At 32.6% G+C, this 9,171-nt stretch overlaps 1 long non-coding RNA gene across 3 annotated transcripts; it reads right to left on the bottom strand.

Annotated features, from left to right (window-relative positions):
* Nucleotides 1-332: 332 nt before the first annotated feature.
* On the bottom strand, nt 333-5,335 carry LOC115992199. Of its 3 annotated transcripts, none has more exons than XR_004092443.1 (4): nt 4,844-5,335; nt 3,475-3,601; nt 2,413-2,875; nt 333-586 (listed from the first exon to the last, which is right to left on the bottom strand). It is a non-coding gene; the product is annotated as an uncharacterized LOC115992199 (long non-coding RNA). The 3 variants fall into 3 exon arrangements; XR_004092441.1 differs by having other exon boundaries at nt 3,475-3,598; XR_004092442.1 differs by having other exon boundaries at nt 2,413-2,467; nt 3,475-3,598.
* Nucleotides 5,336-9,171: the final 3,836 nt, after the last annotated feature.

Below are 9,171 nucleotides of genomic sequence, written 5' to 3'. Positions count from 1 at the left end.
TGGATACCACATTTTATAAAAAGAAATATGCATATATATGATGCATGAGATACTACAATAGAGCCCATACATTATACAAACTAGCATTTAACCCGCACAATGTGCGGGAACATTTAACATATTTAAAATACCATCAATTTAACATAACAATACAATAAAATTCATTGAAATTCATTTGGGTAATGCAGTACATCCATCATTTGTTCTACTTGTAAGTATAATTTTTACACTCTTGACCGTATATTGGGTGAAAATATTAAAGCCTATAAACATGTTCCCATCTTTTTCTGAAGTTCCAAAAGCTTCTAACAATATTTAAGGCACTCAACATGATGTACAATAGTTAATATTTTTAATAAAGGCTTGTTAATGTCAATCACTTCAAAAAAAACAAAAATGACAATTGTGTAATATAGAGTTAGGTTCAATAACAATGCCAAAAGTTCAAAATTCCCCAATAGCAGAAAATTAAGTCTAAGATCTCTTTAACCAAAAAACAATTTAGTTAGATTAGCCATATTCTAGCCATGATGCACTGAAGTGCCAGCTCTATTTCACTCGGATGAATTGAAACATCACCATTCACCTGCAAAAACTTATAGCACATATGAACCCCCACAAATGTAGTCCATCTTGAACATGCCAACTCCAAAGGTATACACAATAGGAACAAACTGGATTCTTTGGTGTGGTAAAAGGTGATTGTTGTCCTACTCGAGGAAATAGCATAATGAAGACCTATTTAAACATAACCTTTGAAAAGATAGAAACTAATACAACCTTTTGAGCCCCATGTTCCAAAAAATTCTTTCAATAGTAGAAGTGAACATATATTCATAATCCATTCAAACTATTTCTATTGATCTATAACAATCACGAAAACTAAGGAGAGCATATTCAATAATATTAAAAGGTAAAATTCCAACATATAGATACAAAGAAACAATATTTTAATTTCTATTAGTATAAACACTTTAAGAAGAAAAATTTAAATGTGGAAAAACCAAAATCAAACCTTTATGGAAAAGAAAAGAAAAAAAAAACCACCTTAAATTCTCTAAATTTGATGGTTTGAATCTAAATGACTTTGATAGAGTAACTAATTGATAAGAGAAAGCATAGCTGATAGTTCAAAGGAATTCAGATGTACTTAAAAGTAGTATAAGATCTTTTATAGCTAACACTTAGCACTAAGCAACAGAATCACTTACACCTCTGCTAGGAAAATCCAAATTGGAAGGTAGATGCCTAAGATTGATGTTCTATTCTTAAATAGATAAAAATGCATCGAACATAGTTAATGATTGCAACTTTTAATACACAAACAGCATCTAAATTAAATCTCTAAAAGCCATAAAAGAACAAAAGAACCTAAAGAAAATTGGAAAAAATAAATAAATACATATTTTTTCCCCTTCCAAGTTACACTTTGCATCTTTTGTAGTCCGAATTCTAAGAATGCATCTTACAATCCCAGCCACCAAATTTCCACCATGGAAGTTTCAAGTGTGTAATGGTCATAAGCACTATAGTGTCAATCAAATTTTTATTAATAATTAAAAGCACATAATTCTTGTAATTCAAGCAGTTTTATTTTTTTGATAAGTTGTAATTCAAATAGTTCTTTAGAAATTTTTACAAAATCTGTCCAAAGTTGAAGCACATACATGCTGGAGGAATTGCATCTAAAATCTCATTTTGAACAAATTTAAACACATCAATTAGTTAGACTTATACATTAGAGAACATGATTGGTGCTAAAATTCCTTCTTTTCACTAACTATAGACATTTCCTTCACTTCAGATAGACTATTATTTCTACATCAATTTCATAATTTTTTTTTTTTTTTAAATAAAATTTTAGGCAGGAAGAAACTTCTTAATGTATGAATGATTCAACATAGTTCTCCAATTCACCTGAGACACTCTACACATACCATGTCCTCCCTATTCCTAAATTTTTCTTTCTTTCTTTTTGACCCTTTCCCACATAAGTATAAAATTTAAAATGCATAGTAGAAAGAAAAACACATACACATTATTGAACAAACAGTATAAAAATAAATAAATAAATAAATTGCAGGTGATACACGACAGCTTATTTTATAGCATGAAGAGATTATGTATCAGGCTTCAATCCGAGATTGGAGGGATCAATTTGTATTTATTAAAATCTGTAACTGGATTAACAAATTATCACCAAATTCTAGGCACATAATTTGTTAGATGGGTTAGTAGTATTGTTAAGTTTTTGTAAATACATTTGTTTTGGAGGCTTTTGTTGCTATTCTTTCTTGAAGGTGCCGGAGCTTATGTGTTTTTTTCAATAAAAGTTTCTTACGGAATTCTTAAAAAAAATAAATAAATAATTAACTATAGCATTAAAAAACCCAAACAAAGGTTCTTTTTTACCTTGACAGGTCCACAGTTCGACTTGAGGTTAATCTTCTGCGTTAGTGCTATATTCCTGAAATCATTCACGACGTTAAAAGACAAATAGAGAATATAAACTAAAAAGACAAAGCTTTGATACAGAAACCCAAAAACCCAAAACACAAATCTATCCCAAAAACCTAAAACCGAACCAAAATACCCAAAACTAAGTCATAAATCTTAGTTATATTCAAATCGAAGGAAAGGAAAAAATTCTGGCTTTGATATAGAAACCCAAACCAAAATACAAATCTAACCCAAAAAACTAAAACCCAACCAAAATACCCAAAACTAAGTCATGAAACCCAATTTAAGATTTTAGCATTTGGTTCATTTTCAAATATTCTAAAAAGATTAGACATACTAAAACAAAATATACTGACCATATTGGAACTCTTAACTCTTCCAATTAGAAAGTAACAATTTGTCAATGCCACCCTCCCTTGAAATCAACATAGCTAAATAAGCATATCCATAAATAAAAGAATTTGTGCAAAAAGTATAGCAAGCTAATAAGAAAACAATTGTAACTAATCATAAAATTCAGCAAATTTAGACCACATTTGGTAACATAAAAATTCATGACAGCAGTAATATGCAAGTCCATAAGACATTTATCAGTTCATAAGACGGGAATTGATTCTAAAACCACACTGCTAGTCGATCATTGTGGTTCTTTGTTGCTATGTTGTAGCATTATTCACAGATTGCTATTCTACACCTAGTCTAGTGCTAGTGTGTTAGTGATTTGGCCATTTGGTCAACTGACTGGCTAATATACTTATTGTGGGTCCAAATGCGAACACCCAATACTAAGAGAATTTTTTTGAATAAATAGCTTTCTCTTTTTGTTTTCCTAAGCTCTGTTTTTTCAGATTTGATAAACTCAATAACTTATAAAGAATAAAATAAAATAAAAAATCTTCATTAACACATACCTATACAATTATACAAATAAAACCAAACAGGCAATTAAGCTAAAGCTAAACCAAATCTACTAAAAAAACCTAGATAGCAAAAAAAGCAGAACTTGAAACTTACACATGAAAGCAAAGAGCATAAAAGCAAGAGCTGTAGGCTTGTTGACTCCAAGTTGCTTAAGATTTTGCTGATCTCTCAATGGTGTAGACCAAGAATGAAACTGTTTCTGTGGCTTCTACATTTGCTTCTAATCAAGAAGGAATCAATAAAATAAGACTAATAGCATTCTTTTACTCTGATTTTGTGCTAAAGTTTAAATTTCAATAATTCCATTCACTCAAATTCTTTTCTTTGTCATCCAAATTTTACATGGGTCATTATCAAAGTTAGGGCCCATGGATTCCAGGATATAGATGTGTATTTGGTAGTGGGGCTGTGGGGTAGTGTTTAAGAGCCTCCCAATCAATTGCATAGCCATGAAAAAAAATATGTACATGCTATGTAATACTACCAATTGCCTCACATTTGTTTCATAATTCATTTTTTCCACCATGTTGATATCTTCTAGACTTCATCCTTGAAATTTTTAGTTCAAATTCATTGTTCATAAATGAATAAATCATTTAGATTTATCATGGTATGAGGGCGGCAAAAATTGAATCCAATCATCACTAATTAAGTCTAAAAGGGATTTCATTGAACATGTGGAATGCAATAAAAACAAATATATAGAATATCAAAATAACATATATAGAACAATGCAAATTTTCATCTGCATTCAAAGAAACCCAAAAATTCATATCAGCTCCCATTTAGTAACACCATAGACACAGCAGCAAGCAACGAAACATATATTGTAGGATTCCAAGATTATATTAGCTTACCAATAAAAGCTATTGTGGCCCATTTCATTGTTGCATAACCCCCCATCATTGAAATTTTTTAGTCTTACGGTGCAGGAGGCTGGCCTGACAGTGGCAGTGTCCTTCAGATTTCTCTCTCTCTATATGCTGGACCCAAAAAACTCGCTGACCCTGAGATTTCTGTCTTTAGCGGCTGTTCTAGAATGCATAATAACCTCTCTCTCTTTTTTTCTATTCCAAGCTAAGATGGGTTAGATTGTAAGAGATGCTATTGGTTGTTGATTAAAGAGAAGAGGTCTGTTCAATTTCTGAAGAGGCAAAATTGGTTTGCGCTTTTGGATTTTCTTTTTTCCTCTGTCTGTTGGTTAGGAACGGAACATGCATACAGTAATAAAGTGGGCCGAATTGAAGATGGCAGAAAATGGTAAATTACACAACAGAGAGAGAATCTGAAATAGGAAAATTAACAACGCTATTCTGAAATCTACAAACCATAACAGAAAATCCCAAAACATCAAAGCAAATATCTAAATCTATACCTACCCAACCAAAATACCCAAAAACTAAGTCATATTTCATTAAGTCATATTTCATACCCAGATATAAGAAAGGGGAAAAAAAATTACCGGTGGTAGTTTCGGCGATCTGATGATGGCAGGTAAATGGCCAGATCGACGGAGTTAATGAAACTTAAATTTCTCTTCCTCAATCTCAATTCCTGTGTGTGCCTGCGGTTTCGGTGTTCTGAGTCTGGCAAGGGAACGGATGGCGGCGGAAAAACTGACCATAACGGTGGAACTTAGATATTTCTCTCTTAACACCGTACAAACTCTGTCTCTCTTAGTGAACTCCCCCTCTCTATCCCAGTCTTTTTTCTTTTGATTTGTACCGAAACGATTATCCCTCTTACGAACTCTATCTCACGATTTCGGTTTGCGTATTAGAGAGTGGCAGCGTGAAGAAAAACGGATGATGGTGGCAGATTTACTCTCTCCCAGTCCCCACTCCGTGCCTTTTACCGTTCTGCCTATGCTTTTGATTTCATCGCCTCTCTCTTTCTCTGCTTCTTTCTCCGTGTACTCATCGCCTCTCTCTGTCTCTATCGTGGTACATTTAAGTTCAACCGGTTAATTTTTTTTTTTTTTTTACTTAATGAGAGGCTTTTAAACGGTGTTGTAGCAATACCAACCAATATAATGTATCACTTTTTTAAGTCATACGTGTCAAAATTTTAGATAGCCTTTTTCCCTAACGTAGCAGCATTTTCTTAAAGACTTCTGTTATTATATATAGTATTAAATTAGATTAGATTAGATTAGATAAATCCGCATATATCGGATGTATGAAAAAAAAAAAAGTTTTCAATAATCCTATTACTACTACTAATACCCGAATGCTTAATTAATCTTTATCAGATATATCTAGGAATAACTACTATATAACTGATATTAGGCAATGCAAGACCTAGCAAGTAATCTGAATTCCAAAAGATTGGGCAATGAAATTGACCACAGCGATAAATTACCTCAACCAGAAACTTATCTCCCATAAGATTCAAACACTATTAGCTTATTACTGAAAAGGGACCATAGCAGCAAAACTGCAAAGCATGCATGAAAGAAGCCAAATGAACAATGAATTTTCTTAATCTGAAATCTAATTTGAGACAGTCATATGTACTCATATATACCATCTAAGTAAGAATATAAGACTTTAACTTCCAACAAGTTTAGCTACACCTTTATTTAATGTCTTTTTATTAGAGGTGAATTTTTATAAATCAACCATTGGATTACATTTTCTTCTTATAACCTTCATACTTGCAAAATTTCTATAAAATTAAAGATCAATAGCTATGTCATCAATAAATTGTTTAAATTTCAAGTTTTTGTAATTTAAAATTATACATAAAATATAATCTTATAGGTTATATAGTAAATAATATCTGATTGATATAAAATTTGACATGTGTATTAAGAGTGTAAAGAACATGCAATCCAATGGTTAGGTTTTCGAAATATATAGTAATGTTAATGATATTAAGTAAGATTGTAGGTTTAGGCTACAACCAATTTTATAACTAAACTTTGTCTTTATAATATTATTATCTTTGCGGAAAATCATGGTCCTAAAATATCATGTTGTCAGCAAAGGAGGGGAGGCATTCTAGTCCGACACTGTTGTTTGGAGGGGCAGAGAGCTTTCAACCTCCTTAGTTTCAGAACTCCTTTCTGCAACAATCTTTGACATTCCAAACATCTGAAATTGTATATGAACTAAACAATTAGTACAAGTACAAACAGGAAAAGCAATGAAGAAACAAATTTGGGGAATGGAATAAGTAGCATCAAGTTGAAAGAGTGATTCAACCTTCTTCAGGGTCTTCTGGAAGCAATTTTTGTGTTCATCCATAGATGCATGGATGAACTCATCAATGTGGTCCTTCAAATCGTCCAAGAAAGCGGCATCGTCATTCTTCTTTGTGTGACATGAAGGGATGACTGCAGCAGCAGGTGATGGCTGCTTTTCAGGTTGATTTTTCTGTGCTTCCATCCTCAGTTAGCTGATAATAAGTTACTCCATATAAACACAAATCTAATCAAACAACTTTGATGAGATGAAACTAGCAGCTTTGCTTAATAACCATCCATCACTTTGAAGTACATCATAGTCAGGTCAATACACTCAATTCCTTTTTATTCATTTCATTTAGAATCTTTACAAACCAATTAGCAATATATTATTCTAGAATTAACAGAATAATCCAAATAACATGCTATGCATTAAAAATAAAATAGTTGAGAACACAGAACTGCCATGCAATCATGGTGTCCTCCTATGTGCGTAGGATCCAAGTATAATATAAACACAACTTATTTGAACTTGTTACAGAGAATGTTTTTCTTTCTTTTATTTTTATTTTTATTTTTTATGTTGTGGGGGGGGGGGGTGTTGATACAATAATATGATGGTTTAGATGTCAAGCTGAGTTCAGATACACAGCACCTAATCAACCCTCAGCACACTACAGAACAAGCTAAGTCAAGGTAATTATGAAATACACAGACATTTGAAAAGCAAGATAGCCCTTTAAAAATCATTTGGTAACATAGTGAGAAAATTTCACATTGTTGGAAATTACAAAAGCAAGATATCTTACTTTCACTGATATTATTACAAAGACCACTTAAAAGGCATTGATATTGATAATTTTCATGTTTCCGGGTTTAATTTATATAAAACAAGAGAGCCAACAAAAAATGTTTGATATCTTAATGAAAAATAACGACCAATTATTTTCTTCCTATTAATTTGTCTAGGGGATGTAAAAGAGGGATTTCTAGTCTAAAGGCAGGGATGAGCTTTCTCACTATACAATGACCACTACAAACGAATGACCAACAACAACAGAGGAGAAGGAGGAGGAGGAGGAGTAGGAGCTAGCTTAATTGAAGAAAAGAAATTCTGAGTTCATATTTTAGACTGTTTCCCTCAATCCACAAACATCACACCCATTAATATTATTAACCCCAACACACCCACAACTAATGGCACTAATCCCACCAATCAATAGTTTCCACCACAACCATCACCATTGGACATCCAATGAAACAATAATACCACCCCAACAAAAAACAATCACCACAAAACAACATCACCACCACCCAACACAACAAATAGAACCATCCCCACCCCAATGATCACCTTCAGCCATGACTGTCGAAATGGGTGGCAAATGAGCCTGTTTCAGCGGGGTTTGGATAATGTCATAAAAATATCTGGTATACAAGTATACATTTGCCCATTTAAACCCATCTTCTCAAATAGGCATATAAGAATTTAGTTATCTAACACGAAGATAGAGATTGTCATAAACATTCTCCCACTTTTGAATTGCCGAAACAAGAACTTTATGTGAGAGTCAATTAATACCATGCTGTCAATCTCACCATCACCACAAACACCTGTAGACTGCCATTATCTCCATTAGCTCCACCGCCAAAAACAGCATTGTCTACCCATATATCACCACTCACCACCCTTTTCATATCCACCAACACCATACCACCAAACCCCAATTCCTCTTATTTCAAATAAAATAGCTAAATTTTCTTTCTTTACTTATATTCAAACAAACCCCACATGCTATTCCTCTCACATCTCATAAAGAAACTTAGGAAAGCAAACCCAAAACAGAAACATAATTTCCATACAAACAGCGGTATAATAAAACTGATCAGGTTTCAATTTTGATCACATAATCATTGTGAAAATTATACAATCTGTAGGATATCCAAGCCAAATTTCAACTCACAAATGCATGTTTATTAGCTCTGAATGAAGTCCCAAATAACATTCTCTCTAACTTCTAAATGTGAAAACTGAAAATACCCAATTGCATATTTATTAGCTAATGCCTTTAAAAGTTAGAACTTTTAATAAAAACCAAGATTTCATCCACAAAATTCATTGAGAAAAGTCACAGAATCAAACATACCTTTTATCGAACACAAGGCATGCAATCAAGTGAAGCTTAAAAAAAATAGAGCTTTCAGTTGTGACAAGACCAACCGCCTTAGCTTTTATTTGACAAAAGGGAAATGAGTTGTGATAGGGTACGTATTGTATACTTCTATAGCTGCAGAGTTGTGAACGTGTCTGTGAATTATGTGGAATAAGCATTTATGGTCAGAGTCAAAGTTAAGAACTTTTGACTTTTCATGGGGTAGGTCAATAGTTTGTTGACATGTGGATTGGATTTTGTATATTGCAGGTGGTTGAAATAATCTAATATTTGCTTGGGAAAGAAGTTTAGACTTGATAATTTTTAAGGTAAATTACAAATGACAAGACTTAGTACAGTACTTAGGTGCTGTTCTTAGATTTCCATCTTATGATTCTGTCGCATGAATTTTTTTTCTTGGGATGAAAGTGAATTTTTTAGTTAATTAGC

Source organism: Quercus lobata, chromosome 1 (assembly GCF_001633185.2).
Source record: "Quercus lobata isolate SW786 chromosome 1, ValleyOak3.0 Primary Assembly, whole genome shotgun sequence".
Taxonomy (NCBI): Eukaryota; Viridiplantae; Streptophyta; class Magnoliopsida; order Fagales; family Fagaceae; genus Quercus; species Quercus lobata.
The sequence above is the reverse complement of the archived record's forward strand: the minus strand, read 5'-3'. Positions and strand labels throughout refer to the sequence as shown.